Here is a 27,584-nt window from a genome sequence, read left to right as displayed (position 1 = left end):
CCTGCTCGGGTGGCGCTCGGCGGTCTATTAGCTGCCACTGAAGGTGGCTCCCCTTCCTGCTTGGGTGGAGCTCGGCGGTTGTCGTTGTTCTATTAGCTGCCACTGAAGGTGGCTCCCCTTCCTGCTCGGGTGGCGCTCGGCGGTCTATTAGCTGCCACTGAAAGTGGCTCCCCTTCCTGCTCGGGTGGCGCTCGGAGGTCGTAGTGGCCGGTCTATTAGCTGCCACTGAAGGGGGCTCCCCTTCCTGCTCGGGTGGTGCTCGACGGTCTATTAGCTGCCACTGAAGGTGGCTCCCCTTCCTGCTCGGGTGGCGCTCGGCGGTCTATTAGCTGCCACTGAAGGTGGCTCCCCTTCCTGCTCGGGTGGTGCTCGGCGGCCTATTAGCTGCCACTGAGGGTGGCTCCCCTTCCTGCTCGGGTGGAGCTCGGCGGTCGTTGTTGGTCTATTAGCTGCCACTGAAGGTGGCTCCCCTTCCTGCTCGGGTGGCGCTCGGCGGTCTATTAGCTGCCACTGAAGGTGGCTCCCCTTCCTGCTCGGGTGGCGCTAGGCGGTCGTGGCCGGTCTATTAGCTGCCACTGAAGGTGGCTCCCCTTCCTGCTCGGGTGGCGCTTGGAGGTCTATTAGCTGCCACTGAAGGTGGATCCCCTTCCTGCTGGGGTGGCGCTCGGAGGTCTATTAGCTGCCACTGAAAGTGGCTCCCCTTCCTGCTCGGGTGGTGCTCGGCAGTCTATTAGCTGCCACTGAAGGTGGTTCCCCTTCCTGCTCGGGTGGCGCTCTGCGGTCTATTAGCTGCCACTGAAGGTGGCTCCCCTTCCTGCTCGGGTGGCGCTCGGCGGTCATCGTTGGTCTATTAGCTGCCACTGAAGGTGGCTCCCCTTCCTGCTGGGGTGGCGCTCGGAGGTCTATTAGCTGCCACTGAAAGTGGCTCCCCTTCCTGCTCGGGTGGTGCTCGGCAGTCTATTAGCTGCCACTGAAGGTGGTTCCCCTTCCTGCTCGGGTGGCGCTCGGCGGTCTATTAGCTGCCACTGAAGGTGGCTCCCCTTCCTGCTCGGGTGGCGCTCGGCGGTCATCGTTGGTCTATTAGCTGCCACTGAAGGTGGCTCCCCTTCCTGCTCGGGTGGCGCTCAGCGGTCTATTAGCTGCCACTGAAGGTGGCTGCCCTTCCTGCTCGGGTGGAGCTCGGCGGTCGTCGTTGGTCTATTAGCTGCCACTGAAGGTGGCTCCCCTTCCTGCTCGGGTGGCGCTCGGCGTTCTATTAGCTGCCACTGAAGGTGGCTCCCCTTCCTGCTCGGTTGGCGCTCGGCGGTCTATTAGCTGCCACTGAAGGTGGCTCCCCTTCCTGCTCGGGTGGCGCTTGGCGGTCTATTAGCTGCCACTGAAGGTGGCTCCCCTTCCTGCTCTGGTGGCGCTCGGCGTTCTGTTAGCTGCCACTGAAGGTGGCTCCCCTTCCTGCTCGGGTGGCGCTCGGAGGTCGTAGTGGCCGGTCTATTAGCTGCCACTGAAGGTGGCTCCCCTTCCTCCTTGGGTGGCGCTCGGCGGTCTATTAGCTGCCACTGAAGGTGGCTCCCCTTCCTGCTCGGGTGGAGCTCGGCGGTTGTCGTTGGTCTATTAGCTGCCACTGAAGGTGGCTCCCCTTCCTGCTCGGGTGGCGCTCGGCGGTCTATTAGCTGCCACTGAAGGTGGCTCCCCTTCCTGCTCGGGTGGCGCTCGGCGTTCTATTAGCTGCCACTGAAGGTGGCTCCCCTTCCTGCTCGGGTGGCGCTCGGCGGTCTGTTAGCTGCCACTGAAGGTGGCTCCCCTTCCTGCTCTGGTGGCGCTCGGCGGTCTATTAGCTGCCACTGAAGGTGGCTCCCCTTCCTGCTCGGGTGGCGCTCGGCGGTCTATTAGCTGCCACTGAAGATGGCTCCCCTTCCTGCTCGGGTGGCGCTCGGCGTTCTATTAGCTGCCACTGAAGGTGGCTCCCCTTCCTGCTCGGGTGGCGCTCGGCGGTCTGTTAGCTGCCACTGAAGGTGGCTCCCCTTCCTGCTCTGGTGGAGCTCGGCGGTCTATTAGCTGCCACTGAAGGTGGCTCCCCTTCCTGCTCGGGTGGCGCTCGGCGGTCTATTAGCTGCCACTGAAGGTGGCTCCCCTTCCTGCTCGGGTGGCGCTCGGCGGTCATCGTTGGTCTATTAGGTGCCACTGAAGGTGGCTCCCCTTCCTGCTCGGGTGGCGCTCGGCGGTCTATTAGCTGCCACTGAAGGTGGCTCCCCTTCCTGCTCGGGTGGAGCTCGGCGGTCGTCGTTGGTCTATTAGCTGCCACTGAAGGTGGCTCCCCTTCCTGCTCGGTTGGCGCTCGGCGGTCTATTAGCTGCCACTGAAGGTGGCTCCCCTTCCTGCTCGGGTGGCGCTCGGCGGTCTATTAGCTGCCACTGAAGGTGGCTCCCCTTCCTGCTTGGGTGGAGCTCGGCGGTTGTCGTTGTTCTATTAGCTGCCACTGAAGGTGGCTCCCCTTCCTGCTCGGGTGGCGCTCGGCGGTCTATTAGCTGCCACTGAAAGTGGCTCCCCTTCCTGCTCGGGTGGCGCTCGGAGGTCGTAGTGGCCGGTCTATTAGCTGCCACTGAAGGGGGCTCCCCTTCCTGCTCGGGTGGTGCTCGACGGTCTATTAGCTGCCACTGAAGGTGGCTCCCCTTCCTGCTCGGGTGGCGCTCGGCGGTCTATTAGCTGCCACTGAAGGTGGCTCCCCTTCCTGCTCGGGTGGTGCTCGGCGGCCTATTAGCTGCCACTGAGGGTGGCTCCCCTTCCTGCTCGGGTGGAGCTCGGCGGTCGTTGTTGGTCTATTAGCTGCCACTGAAGGTGGCTCCCCTTCCTGCTCGGGTGGCGCTCGGCGGTCTATTAGCTGCCACTGAAGGTGGCTCCCCTTCCTGCTCGGGTGGCGCTAGGCGGTCGTGGCCGGTCTATTAGCTGCCACTGAAGGTGGCTCCCCTTCCTGCTCGGGTGGCGCTTGGAGGTCTATTAGCTGCCACTGAAGGTGGATCCCCTTCCTGCTGGGGTGGCGCTCGGAGGTCTATTAGCTGCCACTGAAAGTGGCTCCCCTTCCTGCTCGGGTGGTGCTCGGCAGTCTATTAGCTGCCACTGAAGGTGGTTCCCCTTCCTGCTCGGGTGGCGCTCTGCGGTCTATTAGCTGCCACTGAAGGTGGCTCCCCTTCCTGCTCGGGTGGCGCTCGGCGGTCATCGTTGGTCTATTAGCTGCCACTGAAGGTGGCTCCCCTTCCTGCTCGGGTGGCGCTCAGCGGTCTATTAGCTGCCACTGAAGGTGGCTGCCCTTCCTGCTCGGTTGGAGCTCGGCGGTCGTCGTTGGTCTATTAGCTGCCACTGAAGGTGGCTCCCCTTCCTGCTCGGGTGGCGCTCGGCGTTCTATTAGCTGCCACTGAAGGTGGCTCCCCTTCCTGCTCGGTTGGCGCTCGGCGGTCTATTAGCTGCCACTGAAGGTGGCTCCCCTTCCTGCTCGGGTGGCGCTTGGCGGTCTATTAGCTGCCACTGAAGGTGGCTCCCCTTCCTGCTCTGGTGGCGCTCGGCGTTCTGTTAGCTGCCACTGAAGGTGGCTCCCCTTCCTGCTCGGGTGGCGCTCGGAGGTCGTAGTGGCCGGTCTATTAGCTGCCACTGAAGGTGGCTCCCCTTCCTGCTCGGGTGGCGCTCGGCGGTCTATTAGCTGCCACTGAAGGTGGCTCCCCTTCCTGCTCGGGTGGAGCTCGGCGGTTGTCGTTGGTCTATTAGCTGCCACTGAAGGTGGCTCCCCTTCCTGCTCGGGTGGCGCTCGGCGGTCTATTAGCTGCCACTGAAGGTGGCTCCCCTTCCTGCTCGGGTGGCGCTCGGCGTTCTATTAGCTGCCACTGAAGGTGGCTCCCCTTCCTGCTCGGGTGGCGCTCGGCGGTCTGTTAGCTGCCACTGAAGGTGGCTCCCCTTCCTGCTCTGGTGGCGCTCGGCGGTCTATTAGCTGCCACTGAAGGTGGCTCCCCTTCCTGCTCGGGTGGCGCTCGGCGGTCTATTAGCTGCCACTGAAGAGGGCTCCCCTTCCTGCTCGGGTGGCGCTCGGAGGTCTTAGTGGCCGGTCTATTAGCTGCCACTGAAGGTGGCTCCCCTTCCTGCTCGGTTGGCGCTCGGCGGTCTATTAGCTGCCACTGAAGGTGGCTCCCCTTCCAGCTCGGGTGGCGCTCGGCGTTCTATTAGCTGCCACTGAAGGTGGCTCCCCTTCCTGCTTGGGTGGAGCTCGGCGGTCGTTGTTCGTCTATTAGCTGCCACTGAAGGTGGCTCCCCTTCCTGCTCGGGTGGCGCTCGGCGGTCTATTAGCTGCCACTGAAGGTGGCTCCCCTTCCTGCTCGGGTGGCGCTCGGCGGTCTATTAGCTGCCACTGAAGGTGGCTCCCCTTCCTGCTCGGGTGGCGCTCGGAGGTCGTAGTGGCCGGTCTATTAGCTGCCACTGAAGGTGGCTCCCCTTCCTGCTCGGGTGGTGCTCGGCGGTCTATTAGCTGCCACTGAGGGTGGCTCCCCTTCCTGCTCGGGTGGAGATCGGCGGTCGTCGTTGGTCTATTAGCTGCCACTGAAGGTGGCTCCCCTTCCTGCTCGGGTGGCGCTCGGCGGTCTATTAGCTGCCACTGAAGGTGGCTCCCCTTCCAGCTCGGGTGGCGCTCGGCGGTCGTGGCCGGTCTATTCGCTGCCACTGAAGGTGGCTCCCCTTCCTGCTCGGGTGGCGCTTGGAGGTCTATTAGCTGCCACTGAAGGTGGCTCCCCTTCCTGCTCGGGTGGCGCTCGGCGGTCTATTAGCTGCCACTGAAGGTGGCTCCCCTTCCTGCTCGGGTGGCGCTCGGCGGTCTATTAGCTGCCACTGAAGGTGGCTCCCCTTCCAGCTCGGGTGGCGCTCGGCGGTCGTGGCCGGTCTATTAGCTGCCACTGAAGGTGGCTCCCCTTCCTGCTCGGGTGGCGCTTGGAGGTCTATTAGCTGCCACTGAAGGTGGCTCCCCTTCCTGCTCGGGTGGCGCTCGGCGGTCTATTAGCTGCCACTGAAGGTGGCTCCCCTTCCTGTTCGGGTGGCGCTCGGCGGTCTATTAGCTGCCACTGAAGGTGGCTCCCCTTCCTGCTCGGGTGGCGCTCGGCGTTCTATTAGCTGCTACTGAAGGTGGCTCCCCTTCCTGCTCGGGTGGCGCTCGGCGGTCTATTAGCTGCCACTGAAGGTGGCTCCCCTTCCTGCTCGGGTGGCGCTCGGAGGTCGTAGTGGCCGGTCTATTAGCTGCCACTGAAGGTGGCTCCCCTTCCTGCTCGGGTGGCGCTCTGCGGTCTATTAGCTGCCACTGAAGGTGGCTCCCCTTCCTGCTCGGGTGGAGCTCGGCGTTTGTCGTTGTTCTATTAGCTGCCACTGAAGCTGGCTCCCCTTCCTGCTCGGGTGGCGCTCTGCGATCTATTAGCTGCCACTGAAGGTGGCTCCCCTTCCTGCTCTGGTGGCGCTCGGCGGTCTATTAGCTGCCACTGAAGGTGGCTCCCCTTCCTGCTCGGGTGGCGCTCGGAGGTCGTAGTGGCCGGTCTATTAGCTGCCACTGAAGGTGGCTCCCCTTCCTGCTCGGGTGGCGCTCTGCGGTCTATTAGCTGCCACTGAAGGTGGCTCCCCTTCCTGCTCGGTTGGCGCTCGGCGGTCTATTAGCTGCCACTGAAGGTGGCTCCCCTTCCTGCTCGGGTGGCGCTTGGCGGTCTATTAGCTGCCACTGAAGGTGGCTCCCCTTCCTGCTCTGGTGGCGCTCGGCGTTCTGTTAGCTGCCACTGAAGGTGGCTCCCCTTCCTGCTAGGGTGGCGCTCGGAGGTCGTAGTGGCCGGTCTATTAGCTGCCACTGAAGGTGGCTCCCCTTCCTGCTCGGGTGGCGCTCGGCGGTCTATTAGCTGCCACTGAAGGTGGCTCCCCTTCCTGCTCGGGTGGAGCTCGGCGGTTGTCGTTGGTCTATTAGCTGCCACTGAAGGTGGCTCCCCTTCCTGCTCGGGTGGCGCTCGGCGGTCTATTAGCTGCCACTGAAGGTGGCTCCCCTTCCTGCTCGGGTGGCGCTCGGCGTTCTATTAGCTGCCACTGAAGGTGGCTCCCCTTCCTGCTCGGGTGGCGCTCGGCGGTCTGTTAGCTGCCACTGAAGGTGGCTCCCCTTCCTGCTCTGGTGGCGCTCGGCGGTCTATTAGCTGCCACTGAAGGTGGCTCCCCTTCCTGCTCGGGTGGCGCTCGGCGGTCTATTAGCTGCCACTGAAGATGGCTCCCCTTCCTGCTCGGGTGGCGCTCGGAGGTCTTAGTGGCCGGTCTATTAGCTGCCACTGAAGGTGGCTCCCCTTCCTGCTCGGTTGGCGCTCGGCGGTCTATTAGCTGCCACTGAAGGTGGCTCCCCTTCCAGCTCGGGTGGCGCTCGGCGTTCTATTAGCTGCCACTGAAGGTGGCTCCCCTTCCTGCTTGGGTGGAGCTCGGCGGTCGTTGTTCGTCTATTAGCTGCCACTGAAGGTGGCTCCCCTTCCTGCTCGGGTGGCGCTCGGCGGTCTATTAGCTGCCACTGAAGGTGGCTCCCCTTCCTGCTCGGGTGGCGCTCGGCGGTCTATTAGCTGCCACTGAAGGTGGCTCCCCTTCCTGCTCGGGTGGCGCTCGGAGGTCGTAGTGGCCGGTCTATTAGCTGCCACTGAAGGTGGCTCCCCTTCCTGCTCGGGTGGTGCTCGGCGGTCTATTAGCTGCCACTGAGGGTGGCTCCCCTTCCTGCTCGGGTGGAGCTCGGCGGTCGTCGTTGGTCTATTAGCTGCCACTGAAGGTGGCTCCCCTTCCTGCTCGGGTGGCGCTCGGCGGTCTATTAGCTGCCACTGAAGGTGGCTCCCCTTCCAGCTCGGGTGGCGCTCGGCGGTCGTGGCCGGTCTATTCACTGCCACTGAAGGTGGCTCCCCTTCCTGCTCGGGTGGCGCTTGGAGGTCTATTATCTGCCACTGAAGGTGGCTCCCCTTCCTGCTCGGGTGGCGCTCGGCGGTCTATTAGCTGCCACTGAAGGTGGCTCCCCTTCCTGCTCGGGTGGCGCTCGGCGGTCTATTAGCTGCCACTGAAGGTGGCTCCCCTTCCAGCTCGGGTGGCGCTCGGCGGTCGTGGCCGGTCTATTAGCTGCCACTGAAGGTGGCTCCCCTTCCTGCTCGGGTGGCGCTTGTAGGTCTATTAGCTGCCACTGAAGGTGGCTCCCCTTCCTGCTCGGGTGGCGCTCGGCGGTCTATTAGCTGCCACTGAAGGTGGCTCCCCTTCCTGTTCGGGTGGCGCTCGGCGGTCTATTAGCTGCCACTGAAGGTGGCTCCCCTTCCTGCTCGGGTGGCGCTCGGCGTTCTATTAGCTGCTACTGAAGGTGGCTCCCCTTCCTGCTCGGGTGGCGCTCGGCGGTCTATTAGCTGCCACTGAAGGTGGCTCCCCTTCCTGCTCGGGTGGCGCTCGGAGGTCGTAGTGGCCGGTCTATTAGCTGCCACTGAAGGTGGCTCCCCTTCCTGCTCGGGTGGCGCTCTGCGGTCTATTAGCTGCCACTGAAGGTGGCTCCCCTTCCTGCTCGGGTGGAGCTCGGCGTTTGTCGTTGTTCTATTAGCTGCCACTGAAGCTGGCTCCCCTTCCTGCTCGGGTGGCGCTCTGCGATCTATTAGCTGCCACTGAAGGTGGCTCCCCTTCCTGCTCTGGTGGCGCTCGGCGGTCTATTAGCTGCCACTGAAGGTGGCTCCCCTTCCTGCTCGGGTGGCGCTCGGAGGTCGTAGTGGCCGGTCTATTAGCTGCCACTGAAGGTGGCTCCCCTTCCTGCTCGGGTGGCGCTCTGCGGTCTATTAGCTGCCACTGAAGGTGGCTCCCCTTCCTGCTCGGTTGGCGCTCGGCGGTCTATTAGCTGCCACTGAAGGTGGCTCCCCTTCCTGCTCGGGTGGCGCTTGGCGGTCTATTAGCTGCCACTGAAGGTGGCTCCCCTTCCTGCTCTGGTGGCGCTCGGCGTTCTGTTAGCTGCCACTGAAGGTGGCTCCCCTTCCTGCTAGGGTGGCGCTCGGAGGTCGTAGTGGCCGGTCTATTAGCTGCCACTGAAGGTGGCTCCCCTTCCTGCTCGGGTGGCGCTCGGCGGTCTATTAGCTGCCACTGAAGGTGGCTCCCCTTCCTGCTCGGGTGGAGCTCGGCGGTTGTCGTTGGTCTATTAGCTGCCACTGAAGGTGGCTCCCCTTCCTGCTCGGGTGGCGCTCGGCGGTCTATTAGCTGCCACTGAAGGTGGCTCCCCTTCCTGCTCGGGTGGCGCTCGGCGTTCTATTAGCTGCCACTGAAGGTGGCTCCCCTTCCTGCTCGGGTGGCGCTCGGCGGTCTGTTAGCTGCCACTGAAGGTGGCTCCCCTTCCTGCTCTGGTGGCGCTCGGCGGTCTATTAGCTGCCACTGAAGGTGGCTCCCCTTCCTGCTCGGGTGGCGCTCGGCGGTCTATTAGCTGCCACTGAAGATGGCTCCCCTTCCTGCTCGGGTGGCGCTCGGAGGTCTTAGTGGCCGGTCTATTAGCTGCCACTGAAGGTGGCTCCCCTTCCTGCTCGGTTGGCGCTCGGCGGTCTATTAGCTGCCACTGAAGGTGGCTCCCCTTCCAGCTCGGGTGGCGCTCGGCGTTCTATTAGCTGCCACTGAAGGTGGCTCCCCTTCCTGCTTGGGTGGAGCTCGGCGGTCGTTGTTCGTCTATTAGCTGCCACTGAAGGTGGCTCCCCTTCCTGCTCGGGTGGCGCTCGGCGGTCTATTAGCTGCCACTGAAGGTGGCTCCCCTTCCTGCTCGGGTGGCGCTCGGCGGTCTATTAGCTGCCACTGAAGGTGGCTCCCCTTCCTGCTCGGGTGGCGCTCGGAGGTCGTAGTGGCCGGTCTATTAGCTGCCACTGAAGGTGGCTCCCCTTCCTGCTCGGGTGGTGCTCGGCGGTCTATTAGCTGCCACTGAGGGTGGCTCCCCTTCCTGCTCGGGTGGAGCTCGGCGGTCGTCGTTGGTCTATTAGCTGCCACTGAAGGTGGCTCCCCTTCCTGCTCGGGTGGCGCTCGGCGGTCTATTAGCTGCCACTGAAGGTGGCTCCCCTTCCAGCTCGGGTGGCGCTCGGCGGTCGTGGCCGGTCTATTCGCTGCCACTGAAGGTGGCTCCCCTTCCTGCTCGGGTGGCGCTTGGAGGTCTATTATCTGCCACTGAAGGTGGCTCCCCTTCCTGCTCGGGTGGCGCTCGGCGGTCTATTAGCTGCCACTGAAGGTGGCTCCCCTTCCTGCTCGGGTGGCGCTCGGCGGTCTATTAGCTGCCACTGAAGGTGGCTCCCCTTCCAGCTCGGGTGGCGCTCGGCGGTCGTGGCCGGTCTATTAGCTGCCACTGAAGGTGGCTCCCCTTCCTGCTCGGGTGGCGCTTGGAGGTCTATTAGCTGCCACTGAAGGTGGCTCCCCTTCCTGCTCGGGTGGCGCTCGGCGGTCTATTAGCTGCCACTGAAGGTGGCTCCCCTTCCTGTTCGGGTGGCGCTCGGCGGTCTATTAGCTGCCACTGAAGGTGGCTCCCCTTCCTGCTCGGGTGGCGCTCGGCGTTCTATTAGCTGCTACTGAAGGTGGCTCCCCTTCCTGCTCGGGTGGCGCTCGGCGGTCTATTAGCTGCCACTGAAGGTGGCTCCCCTTCCTGCTAGGGTGGCGCTCGGAGGTCGTAGTGGCCGGTCTATTAGCTGCCACTGAAGGTGGCTCCCCTTCCTGCTCGGGTGGCGCTCTGCGGTCTATTAGCTGCCACTGAAGGTGGCTCCCCTTCCTGCTCGGGTGGAGCTCGGCGTTTGTCGTTGTTCTATTAGCTGACACTGAAGCTGGCTCCCCTTCCTGCTCGGGTGGCGCTCTGCGATCTATTAGCTGCCACTGAAGGTGGCTCCCCTTCCTGCTCTGGTGGCGCTCGGCGGTCTATTAGCTGCCACTGAAGGTGGCTCCCCTTCCTGCTCGGGTGGCGCTCGGAGGTCGTAGTGGCCGGTCTATTAGCTGCCACTGAAGGTGGCTCCCCTTCCTGCTCGGGTGGCGCTCTGCGGTCTATTAGCTGCCACTGAAGGTGGCTCCCCTTCCTGCTCGGGTGGAGCTCGGCGGTTGTCGTTGTTCTATTAGCTGCCAATGAAGGTGGCTCCCCTTCCTGCTCGGGTGGCGCTCGGCGGTCTATTAGCTGCCACTGAAAGTGGCTCCCCTTCCTGCTCGGGTGGCGCTCGGAGGTCGTAGTGGCCGGTCTATTAGCTGCACTGAAGGGGGCTCCCCTTCCTGCTCGGGTGGTGCTCGGCGGTCTATTAGCTGCCACTGAAGGTGGCTCCCCTTCCTGCTCGGGTGGCGCTCGGCGGTCATCGTTGGTCTATTAGCTGCCACTGAAGGTGGCTCCCCTTCCTGCTCGGGTGGCGCTCGGCGGTCTATTAGCTGCCACTGAAGGTGGCTGCCCTTCCTGCTCGGGTGGAGCTCGGCGGTCGTCGTTGGTCTATTAGCTGCCACTGAAGGTGGCTCCCCTTCCTGCTCGGGTGGCGCTCGGCGGTCGTCGTTGGTCTATTAGCTGCCACTGAAGGTGGCTCCCCTTCCTGCTCGGTTGGCGCTCGGCGGTCTATTAGCTGCCACTGAAGGTGGCTCCCCTTCCTGCTCGGGTGGCGCTTGGCGGTCTATTAGCTGCCACTGAAGGTGGCTCCCCTTCCTGCTCGGGTGGCGCTCGGCGGTCGTCGTTGGTCTATTAGCTGCCACTGAAGGTGGCTCCCCTTCCTGCTCGGTTGGCGCTCGGCGGTCTATTAGCTGCCACTGAAGGTGGCTCCCCTTCCTGCTCGGGTGGCGCTTGGCGGTCTATTAGCTGCCACTGAAGGTGGCTCCCCTTCCTGCTCGGGTGGCGCTCTGCGTTCTATTAGCTGCCACTGAAGGTGGCTCCCCTTCCTGCTCTGGTGGCGCTCGGCGGTCTATTAGCTGCCACTGAAGGTGGCTCCCCTTCCTGCTCGGGTGGCGCTCGGAGGTCGTAGTGGCCGGTCTATTAGCTGCCACTGAAGGTGGCTCCCCTTCCTGCTCGGGTGGCGCTCGGCGGTCTATTAGCTGCCACTGAAGGTGGCTCCCCTTCCTGCTCGGGTGGAGCTCGGCGGTTGTCGTTGGTCAATTAGCTGCCACTGAAGGTGGCTCCCCTTCCTGCTCGGGTGGCGCTCGGCGGTCTATTAGCTGCCACTGAAGGTGGCTCCCCTTCCTGCTCGGGTGGTGCTCGGCGTTCTATTAGCTGCCACTGAAGGTGGCTCCCCTTCCTGCTCGGGTGGCGCTCGGCGGTCTGTTAGCTGCCACTGAAGGTGGCTCCCCTTCCTGCTCTGGTGGCGCTCGGCGGTCTATTAGCTGCCACTGAAGGTGGCTCCCCTTCCTGCTCGGGTGGCGCTCGGCGGTCTATTAGCTGCCACTGAAGATGGCTCCCCTTCCTGCTCGGGTGGCGCTCGGAGGTCTTAGTGGCCGGTCTATTAGCTGCCACTGAAGGTGGCTCCCCTTCCTGCTCGGTTGGCGCTCGGCGGTCTATTAGCTGCCACTGAAGGTGGCTCCCCTTCCAGCTCGGGTGGCGTTCGGCGTTCTATTAGCTGCCACTGAAGGTGGCTCCCCTTCCTGCTCGGGTGGAGCTCGGCGGTTGTCGTTGGTCTATTAGCTGCCACTGAAGGTGGCTCCCCTTCCTGCTCGGGTGGCGCTCGGCGGTCTATTAGCTGCCACTGAAGGTGGCTCCCCTTCCTGCTCGGGTGGCGCTCGGCGTTCTATTAGCTGCCACTGAAGCTGGCTCCCCTTCCTGCTCGGGTGGCGCTCGGCGGTCTGTTAGCTGCCACTGAAGGTGGCTCCCCTTCCTGCTCTGGTGGCGCTCGGCGGTCTATTAGCTGCCACTGAAGGTGGCTCCCCTTCCTGCTCGGTTGGCGCTCGGCGTTCTTTTAGCTGCCACTGAAGGTGGCTCCCCTTCCTGCTCGGGTGGCGCTCGGAGGTCTTAGTGGCCGGTCTATTAGCTGCCACTGAAGGTGGCTCCCCTTCCTGCTCGGGTGGCGCTCGGAGGTCTTAGTGGCCGGTCTATTAGCTGCCACTGAAGGTGGCTCCCCTTCCTGCTCGGTTGGCGCTCGGCGGTCTATTAGCTGCCACTGAAGGTGGCTCCCCTTCCTGCTCGGGTGGCGCTCGGCATTCTATTAGCTGCCACTGCAGGTGGCTCCCCTTCCTGCTCGGGTGGCGCTCGGCGGTCTATTAGCTGCCACTGAAGGTGGCTCCCCTTTCTGCTCGGGTGGCGCTCGGAGGTCGTAGCGGCCGGTCTATTAGCTGCCACTGAAGGTGGTTCCCCTTCCTGCTCGGGTGGTGCTCGGCGGTCTATTAGCTGCCACTGAAGGTGGCTCCCCTTCCTGCTCGGGTGGCGCTCGGCGGTCTATTAGCTGCCACTGAAGGTGGCTCCCCTTCCTGCTCGGGTGGAGCTCGGCGGTCGTCGTTGGTCTATTAGCTGCCACTGAAGGTGGCTCCACTTCCTGCTCGGGTGGCGCTCGGCGTTCTATTAGCTGCCACTGAAGGTGGCTCCCCTTCCTGCTCGGGTGGCGCTCGGCGGTCTATTAGCTGCCACTGAAGGTGGCTCCCCTTCCTGCTCGGGTGGCGCTCGGCGGTCTATTAGCTGCCACTGAAGGTGGCTCCCCTTCCTGCTCGGGTGGCGCTCGGCGTTCTATTAGCTGCCACTGAAGGTGGCTCCCCTTCCTGCTCGGGTGGCGCTCGGCGGTCTATTAGCTGCCACTGAAGGTGGCTCCCCTTCCTGCTCGGGTGGCGCTCGGTGGTCCATTAGCTGCCACTGAAGGTGGCTCCCCTTCCTGCTCGGGTGGCGCTCGGCGTTCTATTAGCTGCCACTGAAGGTGGCTCCCCTTCCTGCTCGGGTGGCGCTCGGAGGTCGTAGTGGCCGGTCTATTAGCTGCCACTGAAGGTGGCTCCCCTTCCTGCTCGGGTGGCGCTCGGCGGTCTATTAGCTGCCACTGAAGGTGGCTCCCCTTCCTTCTCGGGTGGCGCTCGGCGTTCTATTAGCTGCCACTGAAGGTGGCTCCCCTTCCTGCTCGGGTGGCGCTCGGCGGTCTATTAGCTGCCACTGAAGGTGGCTCCCCTTCCTGCTCGGGTGGCGCTCGGCATTCTATTAGCTGCCACTGCAGGTGGCTCCCCTTCCTGCTCGGGTGGCGCTCGGCGGTCTATTAGCTGCCACTGAAGGTGGCTCCCCTTTCTGCTCGGGTGGCGCTCGGAGGTCGTAGCGGCCGGTCTATTAGCTGCCACTGAAGGTGGTTCCCCTTCCTGCTCGGGTGGTGCTCGGCGGTCTATTAGCTGCCACTGAAGGTGGCTCCCCTTCCTGCTCGGGTGGCGCTCGGCGGTCTATTAGCTGCCACTGAAGGTGGCTCCCCTTCCTGCTCGGGTGGAGCTCGGCGGTCGTCGTTGGTCTATTAGCTGCCACTGAAGGTGGCTCCACTTCCTGCTCGGGTGGCGCTCGGCGTTCTATTAGCTGCCACTGAAGGTGGCTCCCCTTCCTGCTCGGGTGGCGCTCGGCGGTCTATTAGCTGCCACTGAAGGTGGCTCCCCTTCCTGCTCGGGTGGCGCTCGGCGGTCTATTAGCTGCCACTGAAGGTGGCTCCCCTTCCTGCTCGGGTGGCGCTCGGCGTTCTATTAGCTGCCACTGAAGGTGGCTCCCCTTCCTGCTCGGGTGGCGCTCGGCGGTCTATTAGCTGCCACTGAAGGTGGCTCCCCTTCCTGCTCGGGTGGCGCTCGGTGGTCCATTAGCTGCCACTGAAGGTGGCTCCCCTTCCTGCTCGGGTGGCGCTCGGCGTTCTATTAGCTGCCACTGAAGGTGGCTCCCCTTCCTGCTCGGGTGGCGCTCGGAGGTCGTAGTGGCCGGTCTATTAGCTGCCACTGAAGGTGGCTCCCCTTCCTGCTCGGGTGGCGCTCGGCGGTCTATTAGCTGCCACTGAAGGTGGCTCCCCTTCCTTCTCGGGTGGCGCTCGGCGTTCTATTAGCTGCCACTGAAGGTGGCTCCCCTTCCTGCTCGGGTGGCGCTCGGCGGTCTGTTAGCTGCCACTGAAGGTGGCTCCCCTTCCTGCTCTGGTGGCGCTCGGCGGTCTATTAGCTGCCACTGAAGGTGGCTCCCCTTCCAGCTCGGGTGGCGCTCGGCGGTCTATTAGCTGCCACTGAAGGTGGCTCCCCTTCCTGCTCGGGTGGCGCTCGGAGGTCTTAGTGGCCGGTCTATTAGCTGCCACTGAAGGTGGCTCCCCTTCCTGCTCGGTTGGCACTCGGCGGTCTATTAGCTGCCACTGAAGGTGGCTCCCCTTCCTGCTCGGGTGGCGCTCTGCGTTCTATTAGCTGCCACTGAAGGTGGCTCCCCTTCCTGCTCGGGTGGAGCTCGGCGGTTGTCGTTGGTCTATTAGCTGCCACTGAAGGTGGCTCCCCTTCCTGCTCGGGTGGCGCTCGGCGGTCTATTAGCTGCCACTGAAGGTGGCTCCCCTTCCTGCTCGGGTGGCGCTCGGTGGTCCATTAGCTGCCACTGAAGGTGGCTCCCCTTCCTGCTCGGGTGGCGCTCGGCGTTCTATTAGCTGCCACTGAAGGTGGCTCCCCTTCCTGCTCGGGTGGCGCTCGGAGGTCGTAGTGGCCGTTCTATTAGCTGCCACTGAAGGTGGCTCCCCTTCCTGCTCGGGTGGCGCTCGGTGGTCTATTAGCTGCCACTGAAGGTGGCTCCCCTTCCTGCTCGGGTGGCGCTCGGCGGTCTGTTAGCTGCCACTGAAGGTGGCTCCCCTTCCTGCTCGGGTGGCGCTCGGCGGTCAATTAGCTGCCACTGAAGGTAGCTCCCCTTCCTGCTCGGGTGGCGCTCGGCGGTCTATTAGCTGCCACTGAAGGTGGCTCCACTTCCTGCTCGGGTGGCGCTCGGCAGTCGTGGCCGGTCTATTAGCTGCCACTGAAGGTGGCTCCCCTTCCTGCTCGGGTGGCGCTCTGCGTTCTATTAGCTGCCACTGAAGGTGGCTCCCCTTCCTGCTCGGGTGGCGCTCGGCGGTCTATTAGCTGCCACTGAAGGTGGCTCCCCTTCCTGCTCGGGTGGCGCTCGGCGTTCTATTAGCTGCCACTGAAGGTGGCTCCCCTTCCTGCTCGGGTGGCGCTCGGCGGTCTGTTAGCTGCCACTGAAGGTGGCTCCCCTTCCTGCTCTGGTGGCGCTCGGCGGTCTATTAGCTGCCACTGAAGGTGGCTCCCCTTCCTGCTCGGGTGGCGCTCGGCGGTCTATTAGCTGCCACTGAAGATGGCTCCCCTTCCTGCTCGGGTGGCGCTCGGAGGTCTTAGTGGCCGGTCTATTAGCTGCCACTGAAGGTGGCTCCCCTTCCTGCTCGGTTGGCGCTCGGCGGTCTATTAGCTGCCACTGAAGGTGGCTCCCCTTCCAGCTCGGGTGGCGCTCGGCGTTCTATTAGCTGCCACTGAAGGTGGCTCCCCTTCCTGCTTGGGTGGAGCTCGGCGGTCGTTGTTCGTCTATTAGCTGCCACTGAAGGTGGCTCCCCTTCCTGCTCGGGTGGCGCTCGGCGGTCTATTAGCTGCCACTGAAGGTGGCTCCCCTTCCTGCTCGGGTGGCGCTCGGCGGTCTATTAGCTGCCACTGAAGGTGGCTCCCCTTCCTGCTCGGGTGGCGCTCGGAGGTCGTAGTGGCCGGTCTATTAGCTGCCACTGAAGGTGGCTCCCCTTCCTGCTCGGGTGGTGCTCGGCGGTCTATTAGCTGCCACTGAGGGTGGCTCCCCTTCCTGCTCGGGTGGAGCTCGGCGGTCGTCGTTGGTCTATTAGCTGCCACTGAAGGTGGCTCCCCTTCCTGCTCGGGTGGCGCTCGGCGGTCTATTAGCTGCCACTGAAGGTGGCTCCCCTTCCAGCTCGGGTGGCGCTCGGCGGTCGTGGCCGGTCTATTCGCTGCCACTGAAGGTGGCTCCCCTTCCTGCTCGGGTGGCGCTTGGAGGTCTATTATCTGCCACTGAAGGTGGCTCCCCTTCCTGCTCGGGTGGCGCTCGGCGGTCTATTAGCTGCCACTGAAGGTGGCTCCCCTTCCTGCTCGGGTGGCGCTCGGCGGTCTATTAGCTGCCACTGAAGGTGGCTCCCCTTCCAGCTCGGGTGGCGCTCGGCGGTCGTGGCCGGTCTATTAGCTGCCACTGAAGGTGGCTCCCCTTCCTGCTCGGGTGGCGCTTGGAGGTCTATTAGCTGCCACTGAAGGTGGCTCCCCTTCCTGCTCGGGTGGCGCTCGGCGGTCTATTAGCTGCCACTGAAGGTGGCTCCCCTTCCTGTTCGGGTGGCGCTCGGCGGTCTATTAGCTGCCACTGAAGGTGGCTCCCCTTCCTGCTCGGGTGGCGCTCGGCGTTCTATTAGCTGCTACTGAAGGTGGCTCCCCTTCCTGCTCGGGTGGCGCTCGGCGGTCTATTAGCTGCCACTGAAGGTGGCTCCCCTTCCTGCTAGGGTGGCGCTCGGAGGTCGTAGTGGCCGGTCTATTAGCTGCCACTGAAGGTGGCTCCCCTTCCTGCTCGGGTGGCGCTCTGCGGTCTATTAGCTGCCACTGAAGGTGGCTCCCCTTCCTGCTCGGGTGGAGCTCGGCGTTTGTCGTTGTTCTATTAGCTGACACTGAAGCTGGCTCCCCTTCCTGCTCGGGTGGCGCTCTGCGATCTATTAGCTGCCACTGAAGGTGGCTCCCCTTCCTGCTCTGGTGGCGCTCGGCGGTCTATTAGCTGCCACTGAAGGTGGCTCCCCTTCCTGCTCGGGTGGCGCTCGGAGGTCGTAGTGGCCGGTCTATTAGCTGCCACTGAAGGTGGCTCCCCTTCCTGCTCGGGTGGCGCTCTGCGGTCTATTAGCTGCCACTGAAGGTGGCTCCCCTTCCTGCTCGGGTGGAGCTCGGCGGTTGTCGTTGTTCTATTAGCTGCCAATGAAGGTGGCTCCCCTTCCTGCTCGGGTGGCGCTCGGCGGTCTATTAGCTGCCACTGAAAGTGGCTCCCCTTCCTGCTCGGGTGGCGCTCGGAGGTCGTAGTGGCCGGTCTATTAGCTGCCACTGAAGGTGGCTCCCCTTCCTGCTCGGGTGGCGCTCGGCGGTCTATTAGCTGCCACTGAAGGTGGCTCCCCTTCCTGCTCGGGTGGAGCTCGGCGGTTGTCGTTGGTCAATTAGCTGCCACTGAAGGTGGCTCCCCTTCCTGCTCGGGTGGCGCTCGGCGGTCTATTAGCTGCCACTGAAGGTGGCTCCCCTTCCTGCTCGGGTGGTGCTCGGCGTTCTATTAGCTGCCACTGAAGGTGGCTCCCCTTCCTGCTCGGGTGGCGCTCGGCGGTCTGTTAGCTGCCACTGAAGGTGGCTCCCCTTCCTGCTCTGGTGGCGCTCGGCGGTCTATTAGCTGCCACTGAAGGTGGCTCCCCTTCCTGCTCGGGTGGCGCTCGGCGGTCTATTAGCTGCCACTGAAGATGGCTCCCCTTCCTGCTCGGGTGGCGCTCGGAGGTCTTAGTGGCCGGTCTATTAGCTGCCACTGAAGGTGGCTCCCCTTCCTGCTCGGTTGGCGCTCGGCGGTCTATTAGCTGCCACTGAAGGTGGCTCCCCTTCCAGCTCGGGTGGCGTTCGGCGTTCTATTAGCTGCCACTGAAGGTGGCTCCCCTTCCTGCTCGGGTGGAGCTCGGCGGTTGTCGTTGGTCTATTAGCTGCCACTGAAGGTGGCTCCCCTTCCTGCTCGGGTGGCGCTCGGCGGTCTATTAGCTGCCACTGAAGGTGGCTCCCCTTCCTGCTCGGGTGGCGCTCGGCGTTCTATTAGCTGCCACTGAAGCTGGCTCCCCTTCCTGCTCGGGTGGCGCTCGGCGGTCTGTTAGCTGCCACTGAAGGTGGCTCCCCTTCCTGCTCTGGTGGCGCTCGGCGGTCTATTAGCTGCCACTGAAGGTGGCTCCCCTTCCTGCTCGGTTGGCGCTCGGCGTTCTTTTAGCTGCCACTGAAGGTGGCTCCCCTTCCTGCTCGGGTGGCGCTCGGAGGTCTTAGTGGCCGGTCTATTAGCTGCCACTGAAGGTGGCTCCCCTTCCTGCTCGGGTGGCGCTCGGAGGTCTTAGTGGCCGGTCTATTAGCTGCCACTGAAGGTGGCTCCCCTTCCTGCTCGGTTGGCGCTCGGCGGTCTATTAGCTGCCACTGAAGGTGGCTCCCCTTCCTGCTCGGGTGGCGCTCGGCATTCTATTAGCTGCCACTGCAGGTGGCTCCCCTTCCTGCTCGGGTGGCGCTCGGCGGTCTATTAGCTGCCACTGAAGGTGGCTCCCCTTTCTGCTCGGGTGGCGCTCGGAGGTCGTAGCGGCCGGTCTATTAGCTGCCACTGAAGGTGGTTCCCCTTCCTGCTCGGGTGGTGCTCGGCGGTCTATTAGCTGCCACTGAAGGTGGCTCCCCTTCCTGCTCGGGTGGCGCTCGGCGGTCTATTAGCTGCCACTGAAGGTGGCTCCCCTTCCTGCTCGGGTGGAGCTCGGCGGTCGTCGTTGGTCTATTAGCTGCCACTGAAGGTGGCTCCACTTCCTGCTCGGGTGGCGCTCGGCGTTCTATTAGCTGCCACTGAAGGTGGCTCCCCTTCCTGCTCGGGTGGCGCTCGGCGGTCTATTAGCTGCCACTGAAGGTGGCTCCCCTTCCTGCTCGGGTGGCGCTCGGCGGTCTATTAGCTGCCACTGAAGGTGGCTCCCCTTCCTGCTCGGGTGGCGCTCGGCGTTCTATTAGCTGCCACTGAAGGTGGCTCCCCTTCCTGCTCGGGTGGCGCTCGGCGGTCTATTAGCTGCCACTGAAGGTGGCTCCCCTTCCTGCTCGGGTGGCGCTCGGTGGTCCATTAGCTGCCACTGAAGGTGGCTCCCCTTCCTGCTCGGGTGGCGCTCGGCGTTCTATTAGCTGCCACTGAAGGTGGCTCCCCTTCCTGCTCGGGTGGCGCTCGGAGGTCGTAGTGGCCGGTCTATTAGCTGCCACTGAAGGTGGCTCCCCTTCCTGCTCGGGTGGCGCTCGGCGGTCTATTAGCTGCCACTGAAGGTGGCTCCCCTTCCTTCTCGGGTGGCGCTCGGCGTTCTATTAGCTGCCACTGAAGGTGGCTCCCCTTCCTGCTCGGGTGGCGCTCGGCGGTCTGTTAGCTGCCACTGAAGGTGGCTCCCCTTCCTGCTCTGGTGGCGCTCGGCGGTCTATTAGCTGCCACTGAAGGTGGCTCCCCTTCCAGCTCGGGTGGCGCTCGGCGGTCTATTAGCTGCCACTGAAGGTGGCTCCCCTTCCTGCTCGGGTGGCGCTCGGAGGTCTTAGTGGCCGGTCTATTAGCTGCCACTGAAGGTGGCTCCCCTTCCTGCTCGGTTGGCACTCGGCGGTCTATTAGCTGCCACTGAAGGTGGCTCCCCTTCCTGCTCGGGTGGCGCTCTGCGTTCTATTAGCTGCCACTGAAGGTGGCTCCCCTTCCTGCTCGGGTGGAGCTCGGCGGTTGTCGTTGGTCTATTAGCTGCCACTGAAGGTGGCTCCCCTTCCTGCTCGGGTGGCGCTCGGCGGTCTATTAGCTGCCACTGAAGGTGGCTCCCCTTCCTGCTCGGGTGGCGCTCGGTGGTCCATTAGCTGCCACTGAAGGTGGCTCCCCTTCCTGCTCGGGTGGCGCTCGGCGTTCTATTAGCTGCCACTGAAGGTGGCTCCCCTTCCTGCTCGGGTGGCGCTCGGAGGTCGTAGTGGCCGTTCTATTAGCTGCCACTGAAGGTGGCTCCCCTTCCTGCTCGGGTGGCGCTCGGTGGTCTATTAGCTGCCACTGAAGGTGGCTCCCCTTCCTGCTCGGGTGGCGCTCGGCGGTCTGTTAGCTGCCACTGAAGGTGGCTCCCCTTCCTGCTCGGGTGGCGCTCGGCGGTCAATTAGCTGCCACTGAAGGTAGCTCCCCTTCCTGCTCGGGTGGCGCTCGGCGGTCTATTAGCTGCCACTGAAGGTGGCTCCACTTCCTGCTCGGGTGGCGCTCGGCAGTCGTGGCCGGTCTATTAGCTGCCACTGAAGGTGGCTCCCCTTCCTGCTCGGGTGGCGCTCTGCGTTCTATTAGCTGCCACTGAAGGTGGCTCCCCTTCCTGCTCGGGTGGCGCTCGGAGGTCGTAGTGGCCGGTCTATTAGCTGCCACTGAAGGTGGCTCCCCTTCCTGCTCGGGTAGCGCTCGGAGGTCGTAGTGGCCGGTCTATTAGCTGCCACTGAAGGTGGCTCCCCTTCCTGCTCGGGTGGCGCTCGGCGGTCTATTAGCTGCCACTGAAGGTGGCTCCCCTTCCTGCTCGGGTGGCGCTCTGCGTTCTATTAGCTGCCACTGAAGGTGGCTCCCCTTCCTGCTCGGGTGGCGCTCGGCGGTCTATTAGCTGCCACTGAAGGTGGCTCCCCTTCCTGCTCGGGTGGCCTCGGCGTTCTATTAGCTGCCACTGATGGTGGCTCCCCTTCCTGCTCGGGTGGCGCTCGGCGGTCTATTAGCTGCCACTGAAGGTGGCTCCCCTTCCTGCTCGGGTGGCGCTCGGAGGTCGTAGTGGCCGGTCTATTAGCTGCCACTGAAGGTGGCTCCCCTTCCTGCTCGGGTGGCGCTCGGTGGTCTATTAGCTGCCACTGAAGGTGGCTCCCCTTCCTGCTCGGGTGGCGCTCGGCGGTCTATTAGCTGCCACTGAGGGTGGCTCCCCTTCCTGCTCGGGTGGCGCTCGGCGGTCTATTAGCTGCCACTGAAGGTGGCTCCCCTTCCTGCTCGGGCGGCGCTCGGCGGTTTATTAGCTGCCACTGAAGGTGCCTCCCCTTCCTGCTCGGGTGGCGCTCGGCAGTCGTGGCCGGTCTATTAGCTGCCACTGAAGGTGGCTCCCCTTCCTGCTCGGGTGGCGCTCGGCGGTCTATTAGCTGCCACTGAAGGTGGCTCCCCTTCCTGCTCGGGTGGCGCTCAGCGGTCTATTAGCTGCCACTGAAGGTGGCTCCCCTTCCTGCTCAGGTGGCGCTCGGCGGTCGTGGCCGGTCTATTAGCTACCACTGAAGGTGGCTCCCCTTCCTGCTCGGTTGGCGCTTGGAGGTCTGTTAGCTGCCACTGAAGGTGGCTCCCCTTCCTGCTCGGGTGGCGCTCGGAGGTCTATTAGCTGCACTGAAGGTGGCTCCCTTTCCTGCTCGGGTGGTGCTCGGCGGTCTATTAGCTGCCACTGAAGGTGGCTCCCCTTCCTGCTTGGGTGGCTCTCGGAGGTCTATTAGCTGCCACTGAAGGTGGCTCCCCTTCCTGCTCGGGTGGTGCTCGGCGGTCTATTAGCTGCCACTGAAGGTGGCTCCCCTTCCTGCTCGGGTGGCGCTCGGCGGTCGTCGTGGCCGGTCTATTAGCTGCCACTGAAGGTGGCTCCCCTTCCTGCTCGGGTGGCGCTCGGCGGTCGTCGTGGCCGGTCTATTAGCTGCCACTGAAGGTGGCTCCCCTTACTGCTCGGGTGGCGCTCGGTGGTCTATTAGCTGCCACTGAAGGTGGCTCCCCTTCCTGCTCGGTTGGCGCTCAGCGTTCTATTAGCTGCCACTGAAGGTGGCTCCCCTTCCTGCTCGGGTGGCGCTCGGCAGTCTATTAGCTGCCACTGAAGGTGGCTCCCCTTCCTGCTCGGGTGGCGCTCGGCGGTCTATTAGCTGCCACTGAAGGTGGCTCCCCTTCCTGCTCGGGTGGCGCTCGGCGTTCTATTAGCTGCCACTGAAGGTGGCTCCCCTTCCTGCTCGGGTGGCACTCGGCGGTCTATTAGCTGCCACTGAAAGTGGCTCCCCTTCCTGCTCGGGTGGCGCTCGGAGGTCGTAGTGGCCGGTCTATTAGCTGCCACTGAAGGTGGCTCCCCTTCCTGCTCGGGTGGCGCTCGGCGGTCTATTAGCTGCCACTGAAGGTGGCTCCCCTTCCTGCTCGGGTGGCGCTCGGCGTTCTATTAGCTGCCACTGAAGGTGGCTCCCCTTCCTGCTCGGGTGGCGCTCGGCGGTCTATTAGCTGCCACTGAAGGTGGCTCCCCTTCCTGCTCGGGTGGTGCTCGGCAGTCGTGGCCGGTCTATTAGCTGCCACTGAAGGTGGCTCCCCTTCCTGCTCGGGTGGCGCTCGGCGGTCTATTAGCTGCCACTGAAGGTGGCTCCCCTTCCTGCTCGGGTGGCGCTCGGCGGTCTATTAGCTGCCACTGAAGGTGGCTCCCCTTCCTGCTCGGGTGGCGCTCGGCGGTCTATTAGCTGCCACTGAAGGTGCCTCCCCTTCCTGCTCGGGTGGCACTCGGCAGTCGTGGCCGGTCTATTAGCTGCCACTGAAGGTGGCTCCCCTTCCTGCTCGGGTGGCGCTCGGCGGTCTATTAGCTGCCACTGAAGGTGGCTCCCCTTCCTGCTCGGGTGGCGCTCAGTTGTCTATTAGCTGCCACTGAAGGTGGCTCCCCTTCCTGCTCAGGTGGCGCTCGGCGGTCGTGGCCGGTCTATTAGCTACCACTGAAGGTGGCTCCCCTTCCTGCTCGGTTGGCGCTTGGAGGTCTGTTAGCTGCCACTGAAGGTGGCTCCCCTTCCTGCTCGGGTGGCGCTCGGAGGTCTATTAGCTGCACTGAAGGTGGCTCCCTTTCCTGCTCGGGTGGTGCTCGGCGGTCTATTAGCTGCCACTGAAGGTGGCTCCCCTTCCTGCTTGGGTGGCTCTCGGAGGTCTATTAGCTGCCACTGAAGGTGGCTCCCCTTCCTGCTCGGGTGGTGCTCGGCGGTCTATTAGCTGCCACTGAAGGTGGCTCCCCTTCCTGCTCGGGTGGCGCTCGGCGGTCGTCGTGGCCGGTCTATTAGCTGCCACTGAAGGTGGCTCCCCTTCCTGCTCGGGTGGCGCTCGGTGGTCTATTAGCTGCCACTGAAGGTGGCTCCCCTTCCTGCTCGGGTGGAGCTCGGCGGTCGTCGTTGGTCTATTAGCTGCCACTGAAAGTGGCTCCCCTTCCTGCTCGGGTGGCGCTCGGCGGTCTATTAGCTGCCACTGAAGGTGGCTCCCCTTCCTGCTCGGGTGGCGCTCGGCAGTCTATTAGCTGCCACTGAAGGTGGCTCCCCTTCCTGCTCGGGTGGCGCTCGGCGGTCTATTAGCTGCCACTGAAGGTGGCTCCCCTTCCTGCTCGGGTGGCGCTCGGCGTTCTATTAGCTGCCACTGAAGGTGGCTCCCCTTCCTGCTCGGGTGGCGCTCTGCGGTCTATTAGCTGCCACTGAACGTGGCTCCCCTTCCTGCTCGGGTGGCGCTCGGCGGTCTATTAGCTGCCACTGAAGGTGGCTCCCCTTCCTGCTCGGGTGGCGCTCGGCGTTCTATTAGCTGCCACTGAAGGTGGCTCCCCTTCCTGCTCTGGTGGCGCTCGGCGGTCTATTAGCTGCCACTGAAGGTGGCTCCCCTTCCTGCTCGGGTGGCGCTCGGAGGTCGTAGTGGCCGGTCTATTAGCTGCCACTGAAGATGGCTCCCCTTCCTGCTCGGGTGGCGCTCGGCGGTCTATTAGCTGCCACTGAAGGTGGCTCCCCTTCCTGCTCGGGTGGAGCTCGGCGGTTGTCGTTGGTCTATTAGCTGCCACTGAAGGTGGCTCCCCTTTCTGCTCGGGTGGCGCTCGGCGGTCTATTAGCTGCCACTGAAGGTGGCTCCCCTTCCTGCTCGGGTGGCGCTCGGCGTTCTATTAGCTGCCACTGAAGGTGGCTCCCCTTCCTGCTCGGGTGGCGCTCGGCGGTCTGTTAGCTGCCACTGAAGGTGGCTCCCCTTCCTGCTCTGGTGGCGCTCGGCGGTCTATTAGCTGCCACTGAAGGTGGCTCCCCTTCCTGCTCGGGTGGCGCTAGGAGGTCGTAGTGGCCGGTCTATTAGCTGCCACTGAAGGTGGCTCCCCTTCCTGCTCGGGTGGCGCTCGGAGGTCGTAGTGGCCGGTCTATTAGCTGCCACTGAAGGTGGCTCCCCTTCCTGCTCGGGTGGCGCTCGGCGGTCTATTAGCTGCCACTGAAGGTGGCTCCCCTTCCTGCTCGGGTGGCGCTCGGCGGTCTATTAGCTGCCACTGAAGGTGGCACCCCTTCCTGCTCGGGTGGCGCTCTGCGGTCTATTAGCTGCCACTGAAGGTGGCTCCCCTTCCTGCTCGGGTGGCGCTCGGCGGTCTATTAGCTGCCACTGAAGGTGGCTCCCCTTCCTGCTCGGGTGGCGTTCGGCGGTCTATTAGCTGCCACTGAAGGTGGCTCCCCTTCCTGCTCGGGTGGCGCTCGGCAGTCTATTAGCTGCCACTGAAGGTGGCTCCCCTTCCTGCTCGGGTGGCGCTCGGAGGTCGTAGTGGCCGGTCTATTAGCTGCCACTGAAGGTGGCTCCCCTTCCTGCTCGGGTGGCGTTCGGAGGTCGTAGTGGCCGGTCTATTAGCTGCCACTGATGGTGGCTCCCCTTCCTGCTCGGGTGGCGCTCGGCGGTCTATTAGCTGCCACTGAAGGTGGCTCCCCTTCCTGCTCGGGTGGCGCTCGGAGGTCGTAGTGGCCGGTCTATTAGCTGCCACTGAAGGTGGCTCCCCTTCCTGCTCGGGTGGCGCTCGGCGTTCTATTAGCTGCCACTGAAGGTGGCTCCCCTTCCTGCTCGGGTGGCGCTCGGCGGTCTATTAGCTGCCACTGAAGGTGGCTCCCCTTCCTGCTCGGGTGGCGCTCGGCAGTCTATTAGCTGCCACTGAAGGTGGCTCCCCTTCCTGCTCGGGTGGCGCTCGGAGGTCGTAGTGGCCGGTCTATTAGCAGCCACTGAAGGTGGCTCCCCTTCCTGCTCGGGTGGCGCTCGGAGGTCGTAGTAGCCGGTCTATTAGCTGCCACTGAAGGTGGCTCCCCTTCCTGCTCGGGTGGCGCTCGGCGGTCTATTAGCTGCCACTGAAGGTGGCTCCCCTTCCTGCTCGGGTGGCGCTCGGAGGTCGTAGTGGCCGGTCTATTAGCTGCCACTGAAGGTGGCTCCCCTTCCTGCTCGGGTGGCGCTCGGAGGTCGTAGTGGCCGGTCTATTAGCTGCCACTGAAGGTGGCTCCCCTTCCTGCTCGGGTGGCGCTCGGCGGTCTATTAGCTGCCACTGAAGGTGGCTCCCCTTCCTGCTCGTGTGGCGCTCGGAAGGTCGTCGTCGGTCTATTAGCTGCCACTGAAGGTGGCTCCCCTTCCTGCTCGGGTGGCGCTCGGCGGTCGTGGCCGGTCTATTAGCTGCCACTGAAGGTGGCTCCCCTTCCTGCTCGGGTGGCGCTCGGCGGTCTATTAGCTGCCACTGAAGGTGGCTCCCCTTCCTGCTCGGGTGGCGCTCGGCGGTCTATTAGCTGCCACTGAAGGTGGCTCCCCTTCCTGCTCGGGTGGCGCTCGGAGGTCTTAGTGGCCGGTCTATTAGCTGCCACTGAAGGTGGCTCCCCTTCCTGCTCGGTTGCCGCTCGGCGGTCTATTAGCTGCCACTGAAGGTGGCTCCCCTTCCTGCTCGGGTGGCGCTCGGCGTTCTATTAGCTGCCACTGAAGGTGGCTCCCCTTCCTGCACGGGTGGCGCTCGGCGGTCTATTAGCTGCCACTGAAGGTGGCTCCCCTTCCTGCTCGGGTGGCGCTCGGCGGTCTATTAGCTGCCACTGAAGGTGGCTCCCCTTCCTGCTCGGGTGGCGCTCGGCAGTCTATTAGCTGCCACTGAAGGTGGCTCCCCTTCCTGCTCGGGTGGCGCTCGGCGGTCTATTAGCTGCCACGGAAGGTGGCTCCCCTTCCTGCTCGGGTGGCGCTCGGCAGTCTATTAGCTGCCACTGAAGGTGGCTCCCCTTCCTGCTCGGGTGGCGCTCGGCAGTCGTGGCCGGTCTATTAGCTGCCACTGAAGGTGGCTCCCCTTCCTGCTCGGGTGGCGCTCTGCGTTCTATTAGCTGCCACTGAAGGTGGCTCCCCTTCCTGCTCGGGTGGCGCTCGGCGGTCTATTAGCTGCCACTGAAGGTGGCTCCCCTTCCTGCTCCGGTGGCGCTCTGCGGTCTATTAGCTGCCACTGAAGGTGGCTCCCCTTCCTGCTCGGGTGGCGCTCGGCGGTCTATTAGCTGCCACTGAAGGTGGCTCCCCTTCCTGCTCGGGTGGCGCTCGGCGGTCTATTAGCTGCCACTGAAGGTGGCTCCCTTTCCTGCTCGGGTGGCGCTCGGCAGTCTATTAGCTGCCACTGAAGGTGGCTCCCCTTCCTGCTCGGGTGGCGCTCGGCGGTCTATTAGCTGCCACTGAAGGTGGCTCCCCTTCCTGCTCGGGTGGCGCTCGGCAGTCTATTAGCTGCCACTGAAGGTGGCTCCCCTTCCTGCTCGGGTGGCGCTCGGAGGTCGTAGTGGCCGGTCTATTAGCAACCACTGAAGGTGGCTCCCCTTCCTGCTCGGGTGGCGCTCGGAGGTCGTAGTAGCCGGTCTATTAGCTGCCACTGAAGGTGGCTCCCCTTCCTGCTCGGGTGGCGCTCGGCGGTCTATTAGCTGCCACTGAAGGTGGCTCCCCTTCCTGCTCGGGTGGCGCTCGGAGGTCGTAGTGGCCGGTCTATTAGCTGCCACTGAAGGTGGCTCCCCTTCCTGCTCGGGTGGCGCTCGGAGGTCGTAGTGGCCGGTCTATTAGCTGCCACTGAAGGTGGCTCCCCTTCCTGCTCGGGTGGCGCTCGGCGGTCTATTAGCTGCCACTGAAGGTGGCTCCCCTTCCTGCTCGTGTGGCGCTCGGAAGGTCGTCGTCGGTCTATTAGCTGCCACTGAAGGTGGCTCCCCTTCCTGCTCGGGTGGCGCTCGGCGGTCGTGGCCGGTCTATTAGCTGCCACTGAAGGTGGCTCCCCTTCCTGCTCGGGTGGCGCTCGGCGGTCTATTAGCTGCCACTGAAGGTGGCTCCCCTTCCTGCTCGGGTGGCGCTCGGCGGTCTATTAGCTGCCACTGAAGGTGGCTCCCCTTCCTGCTCGGGTGGCGCTCGGAGGTCTTAGTGGCCGGTCTATTAGCTGCCACTGAAGGTGGCTCCCCTTCCTGCTCGGTTGCCGCTCGGCGGTCTATTAGCTGCCACTGAAGGTGGCTCCCCTTCCTGCTCGGGTGGCGCTCGGCGTTCTATTAGCTGCCACTGAAGGTGGCTCCCCTTCCTGCACGGGTGGCGCTCGGCGGTCTATTAGCTGCCACTGAAGGTGGCTCCCCTTCCTGCTCGGGTGGCGCTCGGCGGTCTATTAGCTGCCACTGAAGGTGGCTCCCCTTCCTGCTCGGGTGGCGCTCGGCAGTCTATTAGCTGCCACTGAAGGTGGCTCCCCTTCCTGCTCGGGTGGCGCTCGGCGGTCTATTAGCTGCCACTGAAGGTGGCTCCCCTTCCTGCTCGGGTGGCGCTCGGCAGTCTATTAGCTGCCACTGAAGGTGGCTCCCCTTCCTGCTCGGGTGGCGCTCGGCAGTCGTGGCCGGTCTATTAGCTGCCACTGAAGGTGGCTCCCCTTCCTGCTCGGGTGGCGCTCTGCGTTCTATTAGCTGCCACTGAAGGTGGCTCCCCTTCCTGCTCGGGTGGCGCTCGGTGGTCTATTAGCTGCCACTGAAGGTGGCTCCCCTTCCTGCTCCGGTGGCGCTCTGCGGTCTATTAGCTGCCACAGAAGGTGGCTCCCCTTCCTGCTCGGGTGGCGCTCGGCGGTCTATTAGCTGCCACTGAAGGTGGCTCCCCTTCCTGCTCGGGTGGC

Source organism: Oncorhynchus mykiss, unplaced genomic scaffold (assembly GCF_013265735.2).
Source record: "Oncorhynchus mykiss isolate Arlee unplaced genomic scaffold, USDA_OmykA_1.1 un_scaffold_164, whole genome shotgun sequence".
Taxonomy (NCBI): Eukaryota; Metazoa; Chordata; class Actinopteri; order Salmoniformes; family Salmonidae; genus Oncorhynchus; species Oncorhynchus mykiss.
This window is presented reverse-complemented; position numbering follows the sequence as displayed.